Source organism: Schistocerca gregaria, chromosome 1 (assembly GCF_023897955.1).
Source record: "Schistocerca gregaria isolate iqSchGreg1 chromosome 1, iqSchGreg1.2, whole genome shotgun sequence".
NCBI lineage: Eukaryota > Metazoa > Arthropoda > Insecta > Orthoptera > Acrididae > Schistocerca > Schistocerca gregaria.
This window is the reverse complement of record NC_064920.1, coordinates 707,763,013-707,787,657: the sequence shown is the minus strand read 5'-3', so window position 1 is coordinate 707,787,657 and position 24,645 is coordinate 707,763,013.

Here is a 24,645-nt window from a genome sequence, read left to right as displayed (position 1 = left end):
GATGTTAAGTCTCATAGTGCTCAGAACCATCTGAACTATTTTTTGTTTCGAGAAAGTACCAAGAAAGCTGATGTTCCGACAGACAAAACCCGTCTCTCTTAATGTTACAGCTTGGCCTTCATGAACTGGTGCTGGCGCAGATGAGCGTCTAATGGTTCAGCACAGTTTTTTTTATGAAGCATACCTTAGTCAAAAATTCCGTGCTAAGAACGTTAATGTCTCGCGACTGTGAGATTCACGCTTAGAGTGATCCCAATGACTCTTTGGAAAATATTAACTGGCCTACTAAATATGTACTGTATCAGTGCAGATTGTCACTAGTAGATTACATTACTGATCTATGTCATCATAACTCGGATCCTATCGGAATAGCCCAGTTTCCAAAATTGTAACAAATTCAATGCCGTTATATCAGTTATTGTCCCTATGGAATATTCGTGAGTAAATCTAAATTAGCTAACAGCCAGTTTGCATTATAGTATTCTTTGACACTAAACAAATTTGGTCGTACTTCTGTATTATCATTGTGTTGATCGTGTGATGTGTATTACTTCATGTCGTTTCAACAGTTGACATACGGTGTTGTTATAGTTAAACTGACACTGTTCTGAGTGCTACAGTGCGGGCTGTATACATCGCAAGTGCAGGATGTTAAAACATCGTAGGTATGTTCATTAATCGATGCGTTCGCGTAGTATGCTGAGAAAAATAAGGGTTCCATTTTCTGCCACCAGGTGAAAATATGGCGCTGTAAGCAACCAGAACGTGAGTTGCTTCCTGTTTAAGAAGCTTGAGGTATCTCATAAGAAACACAGTGAGCTTTGAGAAGAAAGAAGGTGGACTGCTACTAAAGTTGTTTTATCATAACGGGAGCAACAGCCGCGCTGCATTGTGAGAATATCTTTGGCAGAAACAGCTGCAAGCGGACCAGTTTCAGAAGAACATGAGCAAATAGTCTGAAGAAATAGGTAAATTAGGTGGACTGACAGGGAGAGGGTGGCGGCCCATTCCGATCACTGTTGTTAATAAAGTTACTGTGGCTATAGCAGATGATGCAGCACATGTCTCAAATTCTGCTGCCAGTGACCGAACTGTGCCGCGGAAATTGTCTGTCTGCTAGTCAACGGTTCAATCTGCGACACATTTTACACTGGCATTCCTAGAAGATTCAGAATGTGCACCACACGAAACCCGAAGGACCAAGATAGACTACAACGCCGAGACTTTGTCCTTGGTCTTTTGGCACGCTTGGAAATGGATGTCATGTGGCCGGGGAATATACTTTTGACTGATACAAATTTTGCTCTGGACGCTTTCGTAAATAGACAGAAGTGTCTTTGTATTTAAAATGTGTGTGAAATCTTATGGGTTCAAATGGTTAAAATGGCTCTGAGCACTATGGGACTTAACGTCTGAGGTCATCAGTCCCGTAGAACTTAGAACTAACTAAACCTAACTAACCTACGGAGATCACAAACGTCCATGCCTGAGGCAGGATTCGAACCTACGACCGTAGCGGTCGCGCAGTTCCAGACTGTAACGCCTAGAACCGCTCGGCCACCTCGGCCGGCGAAATCTTATGGAACTTAACTGCCAAGGTCATCAGTTCCTAAGCTTACACACTATTTAACCTAAACTATCCTAAGGACAAACACACACAACCATGCCCGAGGGAAGACTCGAATCTCCGCCTGGACCAGCCGCCAGAAGTGTCTCATATGGAGTTCTCTCCGCTACATGTTGTACAGGAACATCCACTGTACTCAGCGTATGTGACTCCTTTAGGCTCGGTCTGTTTTTCTTCGAGGAGATGACACCCCATGGGCCTGTTAGGTGTGCATGCTATGAGAACCTTCTTGTGCAATACGTGATTCCAGCTTTGCAAGAATGCAACTACTTTCCAGCACAATTACCAAGCAAGATGAGGTAACACTACATGTCGCTTGCTGTTACCGCACCATCTCAAGAAAATTTCAAATGTGTGACCTTTCAGGTTCCGCAACCTAAATCCATGTGACTCCTGGGTGAAAGATGTTTCTATCAGGAATGTATCTGGACTATTCCTGATCTGAAAGATAGCATACGACGACATATCACTCTGATTACACCAGATTAGCTGCGAGCAGCTGTTGACCATGCTATGTTACGGATGCAGAATGTTGCTGACTCGGGAGACCATACTGAACACGTATTGTGACGTATGACTGTATCCTAATAAACATGCCAGAACCATCGTTACCATGTGTTTCATCGTTCCTGCCCTTTTCCGCACCTACATCACATTCTAATTGCTTACAGCGGCATATTTTCACCTGGCCGCAGAAAGTCGAACTATTATTTTTTTTAGCATCCGATTAATGAACATACCTACGTTTTTTCAGCGTCCTGTGATGTATACAGCCCACAATGCAGCATTCGGAACGCTGCCAGTTTTTACTTATAGCCACCTGGTACCATAAAGGGTTTCAGTAGTTTGAACTTTTTAATTTTCTAACGTCATTAGTTCATTTGAAATTTTGTGGAACTATTAGCGTGCTACATAGCTATGTAGTGTGATCTTCAGCTTAATTTCAGTGTTACATTAATCACAGCGCGTTTATTGTAAAAAAATATTGTATCAAAATTAATGAGCAGAATGGTTCAGACATGCTTCATTCAGTAATCGTACGTAATACTGGGTGGTTATAATTAAGCATACCCTATTTAACACATCGTAACACGGCAACTAATTACCGTACGAGTACCAAATGTGGTAGCATTAATGTCGGGAATATCGGGTGTGCATAATTTCCATGAGTCACAGCGCCGCCGTCCGGTTCCAATTATGCCCACCAGGTGCCGTGATTAGTCATTGTGATTCATGTATCACACATCTGACCAGTCACAGTGCACTTGTTGACTTGTCAACATGAGCTTGGACAAAACGAGCAAGGAATTATTGGTGAAGCTCTGTCCTTGCTACAGTGGATATACCGGTTCCCGTGATATCACCGAAGTTAAACGCTGTCGGGCGTGGACGGCACTTGGGTGGGTGACCGTCCAGCCACTATGCGCTGTTGCCATTTTTCGGGGTGCACTCGGCCTCGTTATGCCAATTGAAGAGCTACTCGACCGAATAGTAGCGGCTCCGGTCAAAAAAAAAAAAAAAAAAAAAAAACATCATAACGGCTGGGAGAGCGGTGTGCTTGACCACATTCCACTCCTATCCGCATCCTCAAGTGAGGATGACACGGCGGTCGGATGGTCCCGATAGGCCACTTGTGGCCTTAAGACGGAGTGATATCTGTTGTCAAAACAACTGTTATGCTGCAGATACACTTCGCGAATATCGCCGGATGAAAGGATTAGGGAAGTGTCATCTTTCTCCACCTGCTGTGTGGAGCATGATGGAGAAATTCGAATCAACTGGACAACTCAGCGTCGATCCGGCACGAGGCCGACGACCGATTGCACTACAGGTGGTTGATGTAATCGCTGTTGCCATCGCAGATAAGGCTATGCCACCTCCCGACCATTAGGCGGTGCGCATGCTGTGTCACGGCAGTTGAACATCCTGTGGTCCATGGTACAGAAGGTGCTTCGGACCATTCTCCAATGGTATCCGTACAAGATACATATCGTACAGCAGCTTGCACCACAGAACGCACAACGACATGTTGACTTCGCTCTCCACTTTATCTCAAGGATTGAAGTTGACGAGGGCTGGCCCTGGACCATCCTATGGACAGACGAAGCTCAGTTTTCTCTGATGGGTGTGAGGTGAACACACAGAACTGCTGAGGTGGGGATCTTCACCTCCAGTCAGTGTGCATGAAGTTCCTCCATATGATGAACGTGTCACCGTATGGTGTGGCTTCATGGCTACGAGACCACACGGCCAAGTGGTTTAACCGATCGACCTCACGCACTTAAGGACGTAAAGTTTTCAAACGCTGCCGACCATGACTGATACGTCCTCACATTCAGTATAGGCCTTTATTTTTGCTTCAGGTTTTTTGAATGTATCAGCGACTGTAGGCACTATTAAGATAGATATCTCATTTGGTACCTAAGATACCGAATAATAAGATCAACGGATGAGCACTTGTCACCTTTGTCGTAACTGTGATACACAGTACTTAATAAGAGTTTTGATTAACTATGGCATGAACTGGACACAGTTCCAAATGTAGATCAATCTCGAATAACTTCTCTCGTTGATTGTCAGAGAGCTAAGGGGGCTAAGAGGACCCAACTGAAAGCCTATACTTATCTTTCCTCTCCAACCCCATCTGTCACAACAAAAATTTCCTTCACGGGCTCTGTGAGTTGAGAACCAGCTCAGGCAAAGTTTTGGTATAGAAGAAAGTACCGCCGAAAAATCCTGTCGTTTAATGGGAAGAAACGATGATTATTTAAGCGTGACTTCAGCGGAGAAGAATTTTTAAAATACATTAAGACAGTACAGAAATTCCGGGTTTTGCTCTAATTGCAATCGATAAAATACTTTCAGTACGTCACGGCACCTTTCGTACTAAGTACAGTTATTTACCTTCGAGTGTTTATTTCCTCTGATGACGTGCAAAAAGCTTTTTACAATTCTTATACTGTACTAACAAGCGTAGGCATAACATTTTCACGGCCCAGAGGCGACAAGTATTTGTTTAAAGCTTTGCCAAGATCCCACCTGAATCGCTTCTCAAGACGCAATTATGAATAAATGCGCAAATTTTTGGAATTACAGTATTATAAAGACTACGTAGGCACGTTTTACGAACATTGTTGTATTTTCAGTACTGAGTTATGGCTACGAGTCGTGAACACAAAGAGACAGTTATTCGAATAATAAAATGATTTTACATGCGTGGCTGTCCCAGAAAGCCATTTACACTTGGAACTGGATTCGGGATCAACCACGTAAGAACTGCTAAGAAAAGAAATCTCTCCTCTGACTATATCTCGGCGGAGCGAGACAGAACTTAATAAAAAATTATAGTACTTTTACAAGAAATAAGAAGTCAGACTAGAGACTTAGAGAAAGGACAGGGGACAAATGTCTCCATCATGTGAAGAGTATCACTAGCACGTAGGTGTATCGCTCCTTCGGGAAGACAACATCGCCGTTTGTTTACGGAAGTGAGACAAAATGGGGTCACGACACCCCGGGGTATTCCCAGGCAGTATGCCGCGTCACAGATGAAACAGGAAATATCCCAAGTTCCCGCTCTTCGCTGACAAAACACATTCACCTCACAGAACGCTGCGTCTCCGTCACACAGTCGCTTTGGGTGGTGCAGTGTGCTCGGAGACCTATTACGTCCATCGACGCATCTGGCACACGGCCAGCGGGAAAACACTAGCCGAGGCGAGGCTTGCAGAATTCCAACTGCCTGTCTGACCACCTGTCGGGCATCATTGTTGCCAGGTCAGGGATCGAGAGCGACGTCGTATACGTAGCGGGGGGGGCCGCCTCCTGCCCTTTCCCTGGAGTTTCCACTCCGAGGGCGGGACTCGTGCGAGTCAGGGCGTTGTCACTGGAAACGTAGGCTCACGCTGACGCTCGCCGGATTGCCGGAATTTCTCCTGTTGACAGGAGAGCAGAAACAAATGAAAAGAATAATCATACAAAATGCGCCACTGCTATAATTTCGTCAGCAGAAAAATTTGCCACGGACCAGCATGGCAGAATTTGCGCCTCATTCCTAACTCTACTTGGGGATATATATATATATATATATATATATATATATATATATATATATATATATATATGTGTGTGTGTGTGTGTGTGCGCGCACGCGCCTACGCGCGCGTGTATACAGGGTATTACAAATAGATACTGCCAAACTTTCAGGAAACATTCCTCACACACAAAGGACATGTCTCCGGCAACGCTTACTTTCCATGTTAGAGCTCATTTTATTACTTCTCTTCAAATCACATTAATCATGGAATGGAAACACACAGCAACAGAACGTACCAGCGTCACTTCAAACACTTTGTTACAGGAAATGCTCAAAATGTCCTCCGTTAACGAGGATACATGCATCCACCCTCCGTCGCATGGAATCCCTGATGCGCTGATGCAGCCCTGGAGAATGGCGTATTGTATCACAGCCGTCCACAATACGAGCACGAAGAGTCTCTACATTTGGTACCGGGGTTGCGTAGACAAGAGCTTTCAAATACCCCCATAAATGAAAGTCAAGAGGGTTGAGGTCAGGAGAGCGGTGGTGGCCATGGAATTGGTCCGCCTCTACCAGTCCATCGGTCACCGAATCTGTTGTAGAGAAGTGTACGAACACTTCGACTGAAATGTGCAGGATCTCCATCGCGCATGAACCACATGTTGTGTCGTACTTGTAAAGGCACATGCTCTAGCAGCACAGGTAGAGTATCCCGTATGAAATCATTATAACGTGCTCCATTGAACGTAGGTGGACGAAAGTAAAATGAGCTCTAACATGGAAATTAAGCGTTCCCGGACACATGTCCACATAACATCTTTTCTTTATTTGTGTGTGAGGAATGTTTCCTGAAAGGTTGGCCGTACCTTTTTGTAACACTCTGTATGTTGCTAGGAGGGGGAGGGAAGAGTATAATGCAACATGGACGAGTTTTAACTCGGTCACTAATTTTCAGAGCATTTCGCAAGACCAGTGTTGAATAAGAGCTACTAGGTGCTGCTTGTTCATATATTCAATACGTTTAGTGTCCTTTCACTTAACACAACCATTTACCAAGTAATAAAAAAAGACTAAAAATATAAGACTGCAATCAACCCCACAGCTGGTGTGAATGCAGCAGTACTTCACTAGTATGAAAAATTCGGAGTAGGAATTAAAATCCATGGAGAAGAAATAAAAACTTTGAGGTTCGCCGATGACATTATAATTCAGCAAAGGACCTGGAAGAACAGCGGAGGGTGATGCAGAGGGAATTAGATTAGGAAATGAGACACTTAAAGCAGTAAATGAGGTTTGCTATTTGTGGAGCAAAATAACTGATGATGGTCGAAGTAGAGAGGATATAAAACGTAGACTGGCAATGGCAAGTAAAGCGTTTCTGAAGAAGAAAGATTTTGTAACATCGAGTATAGATTTAAGTGTAAGGAAGTCGTTTCTGAAAGTATTTGAATGGAGTGTAGCCATGTATGGATGTGAAATGTGGACGATAAATAGTTTGGACAAGAAGAGAATAGAAGCTTTAGAAATGTGATGCTACAGAAGAATGCTGTAGATTATATGGGTAGATCACATAACTAATGATGAGGTATTGAATAGAATTATGGAGAAGAGAAATTTGTGGCACAACTTGATCGGTTGGTAGGACCTATTCTGAGGCATCAAGGGATCACCAATTTAGCACTGGAGGGCAGCGTGGAGGGTAAAAATCGTAGAGGGAGATCAAGAGATGAATACACTAAACAGATTCAGAAGGTTGCAATAGGTACTGGGAGATGAAGAATCTTACACAGGATAGAGTAGCATGGATAGCCGCATCAAACCAGTCTTAGGGTTGAAGACCACAACAACAACAATGGTATTATTAGAGATTGTATGCCGTTGCCTTCCTCCGGCCTCTAAGATTACCTACCCAGCAATTTAAAGAGGGGAAGGGGGGAGGGGAGAGTTATAGTTTAACATGTATTCCGAACCACGGTGCAGCTCGATGTGTTTCACGACAGTAAACACTGCCAGTGTGAGTAGTTCTAGACCTGAACTGTGATCGTACCGTAATAGACCCTCGTATTTGTATTCTGACAGTCAGCCACTGGACCGCCGAAGAGAACGTTAAAGAGAGGTAAATACTTTTTAAAACATCGTTGTTTATTTCTTGGGCTGTAGGAAGGGCACCTTGGCTTCAGTGCTTACTAGCTTACTGGTGATGTTTCCGCGTATACATTTTTAGAGGCTATCAAACTACGAGACACAATAGTCTCTTAAACGGCACAAGTTTCACCCTTCCCTGCTACTCCGTTTATAGCCTACGGCCTTCGGCATGCTTGCCGTTATATAATCTAAGCTGAAGATGACTCATTAAACACAAAAATTCTTGCATTGTGAGGCCGTCGATGGAAAATATTATGTATGATCAAACCGTCTCTTAATACCAACTGTTCTACGATATTCGAAAACTTATCTGCGTTAGTACTGTGTGCATTACCAGAATCCAAGTTTCTGAGTATCTGCCTATTGCTCAGTTAATTAAATTTAGAAGAATTAATACACATAATTGTGCTCTTTTGCAGAGTTTTTCAGGAGAAGTGTTATGGTTACTGAATTTTGTGCTCCTACGGTAGCTTTCCTTAGTTTTTGATTCACATAACACTAAAAAGTAATCATCGATTTACAGTGTTTTTAATTAGCAGTTCTTAACTTGCTGTAACTGCCGTATTACCAGATCGATGTGACAACATAATCGTATTTTCATGGCATTTTAAATTTTGTTGTATCACCTGTAGCGTCGGTGGATAATAGTGGTTATTTGTCTTGAATAGTTAAGAAGACCAGCTAGAGTCACCTTTCCTTCTGATTGTTTTTATTGCCTTCATAGCAAACATTTGTGAAAAGGTTGCCGGGTTTCAGCTGCTAAGCAGTCATCAGCAGAACTACAAAAGAAAAGAACAGGAATGATATTCCCTTCTATTCTTTTTTAGATGATGGTCGCTTAGCTCTTGAAACCCGTCAAACTTGTCGCTAATTTTGGCGATAAAGGCAGTTTAAACAAAAACGTTTGTTAGTACTAGATCAAGGGCTCCACAGACAATGGCAAGTATCACGAGGTTCCTTCCTGTTTATGAGGCCTTAGCCAGCAAACTTGCCGATCCGCCCGCTGTGTGGAGTCGGACTCCTTACTTCACCTTGGGTCGGCCACGCTGCTAAACACAATCAGCATTTACGTACCTCAGTTCACATCAGCAGATTTCGGGGGCGCTTCCATCGAAGACCATCGTCTAGTCTCAGTATTTTGTTTTCACTCTACAAACTACACCAATACCAGAGCATTGTCATGAAAGCAGTCTCGGATCTGCAGGTTCCCAATCTTCTCTCTTTTCTGGCATACATTAACGCTAGCATGTTCACCGAATACATACACATGCAAACAACATTTCAATGGGTATTAACAGCACAGGTTAGTTTCTTTCCACTTGCCTGAGTGATGCACTTTCGATCACATGGTTCATCGTGAGATGCCTAATAGTATTCAATACGAAATGGTTTTCATCTGGTAGTTCCTAACAGTTAATAACTATATTAACGACACAGGAAACAATCTGAGTAGCCGTCTTAGATTGTTTGCAGATGATGCTGTCATTTACCGTCTTGTAGAGTCATCATATGATCAAAACGACTTGCAAAACGATTTAGATAAGATATCTGTAGGGTGCGAAAAGTGGCAATTGACCCTGAATGAGGAAAAGTGCGAAGTTATTCACATGAGTACTAAAAGAAAGCAGCTAAATTTCTATTACGCGATAAGCCAGACAAATCTGAAGGCTGTAAATTCAACTAAATACTTAGAGATTACAATCACAAATAACCTAAATTGGAACGATCACATAGATAATATTGTGGGTAGAGCAAACCAAAGACTGCGATTCATTGGCAGAACACTTAGAAGGTGCAACAGGTCTACTAAAGAGACTGCTTACACCATGCTTGTCCGCCCTATTCTGGTGTATTGCTGTGCAGTGTGGGATCCGCATCAGGTGGGACTGACGGATGACATCTCAAAAGTACAAAGAAGGGCATCTCGTTCTGTATTATTGCGAAATAGAGGAGATAGTGTCACAGACATTACACGTGAACTGGAGAGGAAATTATTAAGACAAAGGCATTTTTCGCTGTGGCGGATCTTCCAATGAAATTTCAATCACCATTTTTCTCCTCCGATTGCGAAAATATTGTGTTGGTACGCACCTACATAGGGAGAAATGATCATCACTATAAAACAAGAGAAATCAGGGTTCGCACAGAAAAATTTAAGTGCTCGTTTCTCCCGCGTGCCGTTCGAGAGTGGAACAGCAGAGAGAGAGCTTGAAGGTGGTTCATTGAACCCTCTGCCAGGCACTTTATTGTGAATAGTAGAGTAATCACGTAGATGTAGATGTACAATATCCTATAGGACACCTGTCTCAATTAACATATACGTTCTCACCTGCATAAAAATTGTCCTAGGAGAGACCTTTCCTTAGGCATGGAAGACTCTATACTTGTCCGTCATAAAAATGTTCAAAACCAAATAAATGTTCCAGTTCCTCAAATAACACGTGCAGCAAAAGATATCAGCTGTCCTGATTCAGACCTCATTTAGACACCATAATTACAGCAACGAAATGTGACTGAACATGTCTGGCATGTGCTTGTTGACGTTCGCATCTCAACAGACAAATAGCAGGCAGATCGTCATATGCAGCCGGCGTCTATTCCCAGCATTTCCCTTCGGGATAGGCTCCCATCGGTGACTCGCAACCTGACGGCGTTGTCCCAGGTAGGGGAGAACTGTGGAATGCAGGATGAGGAGGCTCTGCGGGGGGGTGGGGGGGGGGGAGGGGGGTGCCCTTCTTATCCTTGAGTGGCTGGGTGGAGAAATGCTGGTCCGTCGCATGACGTGAGTCGGCCTGGTGGAACTGTGGAATGCTGCATGACTTCCCCAGCAAGGAGGGAAAGTGCTTAACCAATTAAATTTAAATTGCTCTTATTATCAGTTTGGCTAATGGAAGCTTCTAGATGCTTTGGAAGGAAGAAGGTTTTATTTGTACTTGAGATTTGCACCAAAGCAAAAACTTCAGTTCCTCATTGCAGTGCAGAGTCTTCTCGTGAGTCCTATGTCAGACTGAGGATTTACTGTATAAAGTTTTTTATTATTGCTAAGGAAAAAGCACTTGTGGAGAAGTTCTCTTTACGGCTAAAACATCAGTATTGCAAATTTTTACTGTTGTGGTAAATCACCATGTGAAATAAACCTTGTGCAGTTGCAAGATGTCAGTGGAGCTGTTTAGCGTATCGTTAAGATGCGGTAAGTCCAACCGCTGGTGGCGTACATGGAAGGGAAGCTCCCCTAGAGATCATGCAAATTTAAGTCACACAACGGATAATGTCTTGTGGAATTAAAACTTCTAGAGGTGGCCCAATTAGGCAAGACAGTACAGATACCACACCCCCTGTGGAAATATTAATCACAGGGCTCATCTAATTACCAACGGAAACTAGCGGTGACTATTACAATTTGATTTGTTATCATAAGATATGAGATTCAATTATTTATCCGCTGACTCAGTCACATAACCAATTAATAAATGGACGAAAGTTTGTAATCATGAACTATAACCTTGGCACAAGTGGTTGGCCAAATGAAAGCATAATGTGAAACTATATTGCAGACATGATTGTGAAAATGATTAGTGATTTGAAGACATAACCACAGGAAAGCAAATAAGAACACCAATAGATTCACAAAATGCATGTTGGGTACAACTATCTGGCTGAAAGCTTTAAAACTGTCAATTAAACATGGATGTAAATTAACTACCTTTGAATCCCCTCTTGACTAGGTGATTGCATAGCCGGCTCATGCTTACAACTCTTAGTGACTGCAGTGGTGGCTGGAAGTTCTGAGTCCAACTCGCCATCTGTATTCTGCTCTCTAAGTCGAAGACCTCCCTCTCAGTAGTACTATGCCACGACCTGGAGCAAATCTACTCTCTGATGTCCCTGCTGCAAGTGTGTGCAGAGAAATTTGGTCTTTAGAGCATCTGACGATGATATTGGCATCTTCAAATTGATCGGTCCAGATTTTTGGACGCAAATCGTTTAATGGGTTTGGGAAGATCGAATACTTCTGAACTGACACAAAATGTGTGCGGCTCTAATCCTCAATATAATCATTATACTGTAATTTACACATGCATTAGCAATTGGCTACAATGGTGTGCCCATAATGTGGCACAACTATCTGTCATGTTGAGTAATTCTTCCTCATCCCTTCTCTTTCTCCCTCGTTCGTAAACGACCCTAAATCTTTTGCCTTGTCATCCAAATTACACTGTACTCCTTGTCTCGTTGTAGCTGAAGAAATAGCTCACAGTTCCTTCAATTAATGTTCAGCGAAACTATTTGAGCTGTTCTGTGGCTATAGTTAGCACTCTGATCAGCTCCGTTACCTTATTTAACTCATGACGATGTATTATAGCCCCTTCTTCTGGCACAGGCACTCGATGTCCAGGTTGATCACTTAAGGTGACTTTGCCAACGATAATCGTTTTCATTTGTTCTGCAACTTCTTCCTGCCATACACTACCTGTTTCAAGGTTTGTTCATGAATCTGCGACATGCTCTCTCGGGCAGAGGTTTCTAATTTCTGATTAAATTCTTGCGCCTGATGCTCAGTTACTTTGGTAAATCGTCCTGGATCTGTTTGCTTTGAGGATAAATTTTCTCTTCTGTACTCACGAACTGTTCTTGGGACCCTTTTACTTAGGTTTTGGAATTTATTGTCATTCAGTTTGCTTAGGTCTTGGAATTGTTCCTACTCTTTTTATTCCTGCTTGAAGGACAGAAAAATGAAATCCAATGGGTGCAGGAAGAGTCAACTCACCATCCCTGGGTCAGTGCACTGACTTCTCAGGCACAGTGGCTGCAGGTCTTGATGTTTCCGGTAATGTCTTGCCACTGTTCTTGTTAACTGCTGAACTCTGTCTTAGGCTGTTCCCAATATTGCGCGTTCCTGACATAGTGGACTTACCACTGTCTGAGTTCCACAAACTATTTTCCTACATCTTACTGACACTAGTCTGCTGATCAATTTCCTGTTGGCTCTCCTTGTTGGCTCCACTATCTTGTGCTCTCCAAACTACAATTATCTTCTCCACTCATTCTAGCTAAACTCCATACGCTGGCCTGTGTCAACCTAGAAATTTCCCAGTAAGGCTACAATTTTTTTTACACAAAACACACTTGATACTTGTACAGCAAAAATCCAAAAGTTAAAAGGTTACCTCAACCATAAAATCACAACACTCTCTGTAAAATATTGAAACACTCACCCTCCAAAATAATGCAAAATGGTAACAACACTGTTCACAACATCAAGGTAGACCAATACAGACCAACTCAAGGATGTTGCAAGAGATGTAGCTACAATAATTATACGTGCAAGGAACTTAATCTTTTCCGCATTTCTGCTGTTCATAAGAGTTATAATTAAGCACTTATTAAAATTTCATCCAAACGGATGATGATCAGTGGTACTAAATATTCAACAATCCTGAAAAATTTTGGTTACTGTCCAAGATTCTTAACTTTATATTGTGAGTTCTAACAACCGTTTAGAATGTCCAAAGCGATAGAAATCCTGTGCAGCCGCCTCCAGTTCTGTGGAAGGCATTGAATGAGCTTTTCAGATAGCCCTGTTGGTGTCGGAATGACCTGCATCATGTGGACTAACCGATAGCCAGATCGCACAGATTGATAATAGCAAGAAGGTGTTCCTACCAAACACGAGACGTAAGTGTTGCATCTCACAATAGATACAAAAAGGCGATCAACTAACTACGGAATAGAATGATGTTGCAAATGAGCCCCACGTGATTATAAAGTTCGCTGCTAACAAATATGTGAACAAGAATAAATAACACTGTCAATTCAATACCGAAAAAACAGAGAACACAAAAATTGGCAATTACTACTATGAAATAATTTTAATATAATACTTAAATGACCTGGAGAAGACCGGAGAAGTTAGGTCAAAGGGAAAGACTGGCGTCCCACACGTCAGATATGGAAAGACAAATTCGCCTTCGCCTAATTCCACCAGAAGAACGGAAATTTACTACAGGCAATCAACATCGCTGGTTAAGACATGAAAGGGCCTCAGTCACTCAAAACAAGATTATCTGAACCCATTTGAGCTTAACACCACACCAACAGACGAGTGATAAGTTTCACATCCAGTTCGTCTAAGCTGCCGTGACTCTCAACACTACACACTGCAGAGTAGAAAGCTCCAAGTGCCGCGATCTACTGCTCCCTGCAACACATCAGCTGCTGATTGCGGCAACGCCCCTTTCCTGTATCTGCGGCCGAAGTGCTGTTCTCAGACTCTGAGGACCAAGTGGCTCTCTCAAGATCGCCAGATGAACTGTTTTACTCAGAATCTCTAGACGAAGTGTGCCACTCTCAATCTGATTATCTCTCTTCTCTGAAAGCCCATGTGATTTCCGTGTGCTAATGAAAATACTCTGTAAGATGTTGGCCAATGATATTATTGCTAACAAGATGTCGTCGCCTGGTGACATTTTTACAATTTTAACCAGTGGTCTATCCCCCAAGTATGCAGTCTTAAATCAGTCTGTTATACTTCCACTCTGCAGCTAAGCTCCCGGCTTCTGTCTCCATGTCTGTATTTCTCACAAACTGGCGACCTGACTTCCTCTCCTCTCCTATTTTGTTAAGGTTAACCAGTGAGACACTCTCTCACTACATTTTAGACAGGACGTTGTTCACCCCATGTGGTGCGTCGTTGGAATGTTGGACCATCGCCTTGACAAAATAAAGAAGAATTCCAGAATAAAATGCAGCTCTGTCCCTTCTCATGGGACTCAGAGTTCTGTATATGCGGCTCGAATCCCATTCCACTGCATTCTAGGAAAACAAAGTCGACCAGACGGCATAACTTCTAAAAGCCAAGGTTGTGCACAAGACCAGGTGCTCGTCACGACTTCTTTGGGTAGAGGCAGGTACTCCACATTGCGCAGAGCACATTATGAGAAAAACTGACAAGCGAGACTCCCAGCCGCCCAAGCAAAGCAATTCTTGGTCTGTAGCATTTTACCTGCCGCGAGTGAATACTGCTCCCCATCCTCTCACTTTCACCTCTGTAAGGCGTACCGAAACTCCCAGGGGGGCTTGACCAGACGCAGAGTCACTGGCCTCAAGCTTTCTTTCTTCCCTGGCTCATCGTGGGCCTGCTAAACTATAAAAATTATCATGGACAAAACTGCCACCAGAAAAGAGAAGCAATCGATCAATATAGGACCAGATGACTTAATTCTTGCTGTCACTGAGATTACACATTACCAGCGTTAAATATTCGTTATTTTACAATTCAGATTCTGATGAGTTTAGGTTGGGTTGGGTTGTTTGGGGAAGGAGACCAGACAGCGTGGTCATCGGTCTCATCGGATTAGGGAAGGACGGGGAAGGAAGTCGGCCGTGCCCTTTGAAAGGAACCATCCCGGCATTTGCCTGGAGTGATTTAGGTAAATCACGGAAAACCTAAATCAGGGTGGCCGGACGCGGGATTGAACCGTCGTCCTCCCGAATGCGAGTCCAGTGTCTAACCACTGCGCCACCTCGGTCGGTTGTGATGAGTTAACACCAGTTATAAATGAAATATATAACTTGCCAGTCCAGCAGTGGGCTGATGCACATCAAGAGCCACTTTTGAAACCAGTCAAACATTCAGACTTCTCAAAGAGTTTATGAGATAGCTGCAGAATTCTTGGCTTGTTTCTTGCGCAGAGGTGCTCTCGCTGTTGCAGCTGCTCTAAAGGCTGAAACAACCCTCTACTGAGTGCTGTCGCCTAGCTGTACCACACTCGTAGCAGAAATGGTCAAACCAACGACCAGAATGACTCCCGTGACATCATGAGAACTCTTCTGAATATTCTGGGAAGTCAAAACATCCTCGAGTGCCACAGTATGCACAGATTTTGAGAAGAACCCGGAAGTCTGCCGACACTGGGAGTACCCCAGCTCCCATGCAGTTAGGAATGCGTTCCGAAAATCCTGCGCCCGTCTCAACGGCTGAGGTTGTCCGACACTCCGCAATCACAGCACATAAAATTTCTCTCTTGACTGCAATCTGGCTGAAATACTTATTTCTGTGACCACACATCCTTATCAGCATGAGAAAAATGCGTTAGAACGTAACAATCTTCGCAGTTTAACAGACTGTTTAAATTTCTTCATGAAATAGGAGTTTAGAAACAAGAAAGCATTCAGACTGAATCTGAAAGTTTTGGTTTGGCTCTGAAGTGCTTCAGTGTTTGCGGGACCATGTTGAAAATTACCTTACAGAGTAACACTCCGTTATTATAAACGATAGACAAGGTCGCACTCTACACATACTGTCTTCCTGAAGCTTCATAGGGCGTATGTCATCAAAAGGTCGCATTTCCGGACGAGATGAAATGCCTTTGGATTAAAATATTGTTTGTGTCTCATCTGAGTTGCCAGAGGAATTCACTGACGAAACATATTCTGATCATACAGGTAGCTGCATTGAACATATGCGGAATACTATTAATAAACGCCTCACATCCATCTTCAGTCTAATAATTCGAATGTTCTTCAGCTGGTTATTCGTACAGCACGTACATGCTGGAAAATATAGGAACTTGATTGGTTTCCTTCCGGAAGATGGGAAATGTGAGGAATAATGATGCAATATTGTGCAACACATCACATTCTAAAGTGTTTCGTATATGTAGTTGGCACCCATTCACTAACCTTCTTTTTTATTAGGTTCTGCAGTGTGTAAAGGCCAGATATCACTGGAAGGAATATATCTCCGCTATATCAAATCTGAGAAGAAACTTTAAGAGGAAACTGTTTGGCAACACATGAAACTTGAAATTATGTTCAAAACAACGACTTCTCGTTCATGTGCACCTAATCCAGTTTCTGCACATGGAAGCAATACAGTCATACTGGTGATTCCACAGTTTGTCTGAGTCAGGAGGGCCGCACTGGGTAGCCGCGCGGTCAGGGCGCCTTGCCACGGTTCGCGCGGCTACCCCCACGGAAGTTCGAGTCCTCTCTTGGGTATGGGTGTGTGTGTTGTCGTTAGCGTAAGTTAGTATAGGTCAGGTTAGGTAGTGTATAAGCCTAGGGACCGATGACCTCAGCAGTTTGGTCCCATAGGAACTTACCACCTGGAACCCATGACGAGATGACATTCTGTACTGACTATTTTGTCTGTCCCAAACTGACACTAAACAGAATGCTCAGAAACAGCCTGAAAAGCTTGTAAGGGTGTTACAGGGTAAGTTGTCCTGGGAAATACTTGTTGAGAAGAAATTTTGATTCTTTTCGCCGTTTCCAATAGTTAGCGTTGAGGTTAGCCAATAGAGCCATTGCGCACCGTAATTCAAGTGTCATTTTTTTCCATAACGTGAATGATGATGACGCACGAGGCAGCTCAGCCTTTTGCTTGCATTCGATCCTAACTATCGTCCCATGTCCAGTTTCTCTAAGGCTCTCTCATTTTTTTATTTTAGGAAACCACATGCAGAACATGTTTGGCGATACCGTCTCTGATGGGCCACTTGAATTCGCGCATAGAACCAGTTAACTGGTTAAGTTCTGTGCTAAGGAATTCGTGAAACGACGCAACGTAACTTATTTTTAACAATCATTTCTCAGCACAACCGACACTGCTACACCATTACAAGCTCTTGAGACTGTTTCTAACCACCCTGTATACTCAGTGCTGTATGCCAACGAAACCCGAGTCTCTCTTTTCTTACCTGTGGCACTACTACTTTCACTGGCTGCATTAGCACCTAATGAAACGTTTGTAGGGACGTAGGAACAGAAGTCTGGGCTGCTTCAGATTGCACTGAACATTAACAACATACCTGACTGGTCTGACAGTATCTTAAGGCAGAATGCAGCACTTTGTGCTCAACATATAGTTATTTACAAACGAAGAAATCATTTTGGGCGTGCCCTAGTAAAGTGTGACTCAACCGTGAGTATTGCAAAACGACGCAGCAATCACTGCACGTAGGAATTTCTTATTTTTTCATAGATAGCGCGAGTATCTTTGAGGAAGTGTTATCCACTAAGAACTGAATTAAATGTGAGTTCGAGCAGATACCGCCAAGATTTATAGTTTGGCAGCTGGCTCTTAATGCAGATAATGAAAAAGCTATCAATTCCACGTGAACACCTTGTAGCTTAATGACTCACAAGCGAAACCATTCACGTCATACAAACATAGAAGGGTAGCGATATGCAAAAAAAGGAAGGACGATAAGACTTTTAGGTCCTGTCGACGACGAGGTAGTTAGAAATGGAATACAAGTTTGGGCTGGACAAGGATAGGAAAAGAAGTCGACCTTGCCCTTTCTAAGGAATCATCCAGGCATCCCTTACGTGATTTAGGGAAATTATGGGTAGAATAAATGTAGATGATGGAGGTGGATTTGTAAAGCACTGTCCAGTCACATTAAATGACCACCGTATACGTTCGCCATCAACGTGTAATAAACGTTCACAGACGGCATGTGGCAGCACTAGCAGTGCGTGTCAGGGAGACGCGTGAAACTGTGCAGTCGCTGTCATAACGCGGAAACGGAGAAATTTAGCTGACGCCCTAGAGGGCATGATCATTAAATATCGGTACAAGGATGGAAGCATTTCAAAAACGGTTAAGTCCGAATTCGCCTGTCCGAGTGATTAAAAAAAAAAGAGGTGTGTTCTTGGGAATATCTTAGTGACATTCTCTGGGTGATCTCGACATTCTAGAAGGGACAATGGATCAAGACAAGTATGTCTCTATCCTTCGGGATCTTGTTCGTGCCTTACATAATATTTGTTTTTCCTCGACACGACAGTATCTACCAGCAAGACAATGCAACGTATCACTCAGTTAGCAGGCTACGTGCGAGGTTCGAAGAGCGCGAGGATCAGTTTACTGTGCTTCCCTGGCCACAAACTCCTCGGATTAAAACCCAGTCCATAATCTATGGGATCTCCCCCATCGTGCTGTTCATGCCGTGGATCCTTAATCGAGAAACCCAGTGCAGCTGGCCACGGAAACTGAGTCGACGTGGCTCCACATCCCTACCGCTACCTGCCACAACCTCGTCGACTCCATTGCTGCATGTCCGCGCTGCAAAAGGTGGTTTTCAGGGTTTTGACAGGCGGTCACATTAATGTGACTGGGTTGTGTACATGCCACAAGGTAAAGATGTATGAAGTGTGACGGTCACTTAAGCTCATATGAAAACTGAAACAAAGAAATTGGTCTCTATTGACTAAACTGAAGTTTGTATGTAATAGGCATTGCTTACTATACAATTGTACAGTCCACATTAGAAAACTATTATACTGAATACCATATACAGGGTGATCCATTGATCGTGAGCGGGCCAAATATATCACGAAATAAGTGTCAAACGAAAAAACTAAAAAGAACGAAGCTTGTCTAGCTTGAAGGGGGAACTCAGATGGCGCTATGGTTGGCACGCTAGATAGCGCTGCCATACGCAAACGGATATAAACTGCGGTTTTTTTAAAGTAGGAACCCCCATTTCTTCACATATTCGTGTAGTACGTAAAGAAATATGGATGTTTTAGTTGGACTACTTTTTTCGCTTTGTGATAGTGGCGCTGTAATAGCCACAAACACATGGCTCACAATTTTAGACGAACAGTTGGTAACAGCTAAGGTTTTTTAAACTAAAATACGGAACTTAGGTACGTTTGAACATTTTATTTCGGTTGTTCCGATATAATACATGTACCTTTGTTAACTTATCATTTCTGAGAACGCCTGCTGTTATAGCGTGATTACCTGTAAATACCACATTACTGCAATAAATGCTCAAAATGATGTCCGTCAACCTCAATACATTTGGCAATACGTGTAGTTCGCCTTCCGTAACGTTCGCACATGCATTGACAATGCGCTGACGCATGTTGTCAGGCGTTGTCAGTGGATCACGACAGCAAATATCCTTCAACTTTCCCCACAGAAAGAAATCCGGAGACGTCAGGTACGTTGAACGTGCGGGCCATAGTATGGTGTTTCGACGACCAATCCACCTGTCATGAATTACGCTATTCTATACCGCTTCAACAGCACGCGAGCTATGTGCCGGACATCCATCATGTTGGAAGTACATCGCCATTCTGTCATGCAGTGGAACACCTTGTAGTAACATCGATAGAACATTACTTAGGAAATCAGCACACACTGAACCATTTAGATTGCCATCGATAAAATGGGGGCCAGTTATCCTTCCTCTCATAATTCCACACCATACATTACCCCACCACGATCGCTGATGTTCCACTTGTTGCAGTTATCGTGGATTTTCCGTTGCCAAGTTGTGTATATTACGCCGCTTTACGTTAACGCTGTTGGTGAATGACACTTCGTCGCTAAATAGAGCGCGCACACAAAATCTGTCATCGTCCCCTAATTTCTCTTGTGCCCAGTGGCAGAACTGTACACGACGTTCAAAGTCGCCTCCATGCAATTCATGGTGCATAGAAATATGGCACGGATGCAATCGATGTTGATGTAGCATTCTCAACAACGACGCCGGCCGCGGTGGTCTCGCGGTTCTAGGCGCGCAGTCCGGAACCGTGCAACTGCTACGGTCGCAGGTTCGAATCCTGCCTCGGGCATGGATGAGTGTGTGATGTCCTTAGGTTAGTTAGGTTTAAGTAGTTCTACGTTCTAGGGGACTGATGACAACAGCAGTTGAGTCCCATAGTGCTCAGAGCCACCATCAACACCGACGTTTTTGAGATTCCCGATTCTCACGCAATTTGTCTCCTACTGATGTGCGGTTTAGCCGCGACAGCAGCTAAAACACCTACTTGGGCATCATCATTTGTTGCAGGTCGTGGCTGACGTTTCACATGTTGCTTAACGCTTCCTGTTTCTTTAAATAACGAAACTATCCAGCGAACGGTCCGAACACTTGGATGATGTCGTCCAGGATACCGAGCAGAATACATAGCACACGCAAGTTGGGCATTTGATCACAATAGCCATACATCAACACGATCTCGACCTTTTCCGCAATTGGTAAACGGTCCATTTTAACGCGGGTAATGTATCGCGAAGCAAATACCGTCCGCACTGGCGGAATGTTACGTGACACCACGTACTTATACGTTTGTGACTATTACAGCGCCATCTATCAGAAAGGGAAAAAATGGTCCACCTACAACATTCATATTTCTTTACGTGCAACACCAATATGTAATAAAAATGGGGGTTCTTATTTTTTAAAAACGCAGTTGATATCCGTTTGATCTATGGCACTGCCATCTAGTGGGCCACCCATAGCGCCATCTTGTTTCCCACTTCAAGCTAGACGAGTTTCATTCTTTGTAGTTCTTGCGTTTGATGCTTATTTTGTGAGATATTTGGCCCGGACACTGTCAATGGACCACCCTGTATATCAGGTCAGAAGGTACCTGTTACAATGCAACTTTCAAAATTTAATTTGCTATTTTCGCGACTCAATGAAGGCAGGCTTACTGAAGAGATGCAGTTCTATACGTAGTATCGAATCAAAACAAGTTAGGTATCTTTGCGTCAGTCTGCGGAGTGCTCAAGAAGTTCTCTCTGAGTTAAGGCTGTGCCGGCCAAGCACTCTGAGCCCGCTTAGGCGAGAATGCTTGGGCATCAGTTTGAGGAAGTGTGTTCTACCGAGCGTTGTGAACGTTCGCGTTATCACGTGCGATGCAGCGGGCCACTGTTTGTATATTTGTATAGTGTTAAATTACACTTTGACGGCGTGCGTTGTGAGCGCATCTGTAGCATGAATTTACGATTCGTTCACGGGAATACCGTAATTAATGCTTAATGACGGAACAGTATCACCCTCATGGAGATCCGGTCTTGGTGCTTTTGCGAGGAGGGAAGATTGTGGTACTTGTCACAGAATGTGTTTTCAGTTCATCTGACAGAACCGTTCAGAATATTCCCTTTTAATGAACACTGGTCAATATTTAGCGACTTGTACTCAATTTTCTTTCATCAGTTTTCTCCCATGTTGACGTTATGTGTGAAACCTGGTAGTTAAGGGAAGGCAGGATTCGGTTACGATTGTGGACGGGGACGTAATCAGTTACTATTGGTTGCCTTTTACAGTTACACACAATTTATTTTGAAGAAAGGTTGAAATGGATCTGAGCACTATGAGACTTAACATCTGAGGTCATCAGTCCCCTAGAACTTAGAACTACTTGAATATAACTAACCTAAGGACATAAGACGCAACCATGCCCGAGGCAGGAATCGAACCTGCGACCGTAGCGGTCGCGCGGTTCCAGACTGAATCACCTAGAACCACTCGGCCACATCGGCCGACCAGTTTATTTTGAACCAGTAATTCCAGCATGAACAATAAATAAAATACCAAACGTTTCTACTGAAGGAATAAGCAACTGTGTAAATAATAGTGTTTTCCGTGAGTTACAATTTAGCAAATCACCATGAAATACAGATACAGCAGATAATGTTTTACAAGCAAGCCTCTGTATCTGGGCAGAAGGCCTTACACGCCATGAACAGCAATGATATAAAAAATTTGGAAACCTGCTGTAAAACAACAAATACAATAACAAAGGTTAAATAAAAAAACTGATCACCAAATGGGTGAAATAAGATGATGGTAAAATTTGTAACACAACCCTTAACATCCACTGAACACTACACTGCTAGATTTATTCCAGAAGACGACCAGAACTATTAACTAGACATATATAACCTTTTATGAAGGCATTGCAATGTATTGTAATAAATAATACAATAATAAAACATAAGGACCAGTACATAAGTTCCTTAAAGGCTACTGTGGCAGATTATACCCGCAAAAGGCGTGGGCTGAAAGAGCGTTACACTGAACTACTGGCCATCAGACTTTCTTTTACAACACACATGTCTTACAAGAGCAAAGGGGCCACAGATGGTGCTCCAGGAATCGACCTCTGAGAAGGTCCGGCAACAAACATTTTAGCGAGAGATGAGATAGGCAGCCAAGAATTGCATTCACTTCACAAGATGGTAACTCAGACTAGTGGCAGTCTAACGAATGGCTAATGATAATCTTGCTGAAGCTACCTGACGTCCGATAAACCAAATGCAACGATGCAATAATACGCCGAAGCCGGCACCGGCGGTCTGCACTACGTCCCCAGAATACTTGGCTTGGAGCGCCCGGAACGAGAAAGGAATGCTAATCAGATCCGCCTTCCCCAAGCACTCCACTCGCTGCTCTTCGCCTCGGCGACACTACGAGCAGCAACACGAACCCAGGTCACTGGAGAATCTCGAGATATCACAATGGTGGAGGTTTCTCTACTGGGATTGAAATGCTCTCATCTTAAGGCTTGCTGGATCCGGTTTACGACGAGGTCGTGCACCCTTGTGGTCACAGCCCTTCCATCCGGCAGTCCATGCGTGCCGCCAGCGGTCCCGGCGTGTTCCCGCACTTCTCGAACCTGGCTCCTCCTGAGTCCCCAACCGAAATAGCCCACTCACACGACCGGGAAAAACAACGACGACGCCCCAATAGGGCAACAGTTACTACACACCGATAACCGCCGCTGCTGCCACTAGCGGACAGGCAACGCTTGCAAAACCGAGTGGCGCCGGTCAAAACGAGAGAAGGACAAACAACCGCAACTATGCCAACTGAACGATACCGTCTGGCCTCCAGCAGAGGGCGGAAACCTACGAACAGCACCAACTCGAGCCGCAGCACGCACAATGTGTCATATGTTTTCTGAACTTTAATATTATACGTGGTATCGTGATTTTAATATCTTTGGAGAAAATTACATGGACTTATGCCCAAAATTTCTTTGAGATCAAGTTCCTTGCCAGTCACTTCCATACGTAGACGAGTTTATGCCGACTCGCACGCAGCATTCAGGATACAGTCACGAAATGCGTAAAGTGCGACAACAAACTAAAGTCATTCATTGTGAATAATATACTTTGTGTATTTTACCACGAACATTCAGAAGATAAGGTAGGTTCTTGAGAACACACAGCTGCCTCTGTGACAGTATATAATTCAACATACAGTATGATTTGTGATTTCCTGTGTTTGTGAATAATTATACAGACCGGGTCCACATACCAACATCACAGCGCGAGGCTAAAACCCACATTGCTTACACGTACTCATGCAAAGTGAAATGTATGTTACAATTATACAGGTTCACGAAAAATGGTACACTTATTTAGAGATTCCCAAGAAGTGATTTTCGGCGGTGCAGTTTACAAATATTTTGTGGTCACGGACGTAGCATCCCCGTCCAGACCGTGAACGTAAGAACATATGTGGCTCCCTCAGCATTCAGAGCACGCTTCATGAATGAAGGAACAGGTACCTGTGGCCCAATGGAAGTACTACGTGTCCTACACCGCGGAGAGGATACCAGTCTGTAGACCCAACTGAAAACTAAACATTGTGCATGCCCGCTGAAGTAAGTAACACAGCAAGAATTGAAGTTTTCTTCGCTACAGTGACAGTTTACTTGATGCTACCTGCTTCGTGTATATGTGCGTTAAGTGTGATAAGCTTATCAGTTGCGATAACAGCGATCGTGGCGAGACTGTTAAAGCAGTTACTCTTACCCTCACGTTTCGTTCAGTTTGAAACGTCCCCTTAGAAAAATTTATGAATTACTGTGCTGATAAACCCCTTACGTTATTTGATTTTTAAACAGCTGAGCAGAACTGAACGTACTCAGCCATTTCGCTTTTTACTTATTCTGTTCAACACCACACTGACGTACAATATTTTTTAGCGCAACGCAGTCTGATTTTAAAAAATCTCTACAAAAGAATAGCCCTGACTAATAATAACCTATACCTTTCATGAATCACTTACAAAAATCT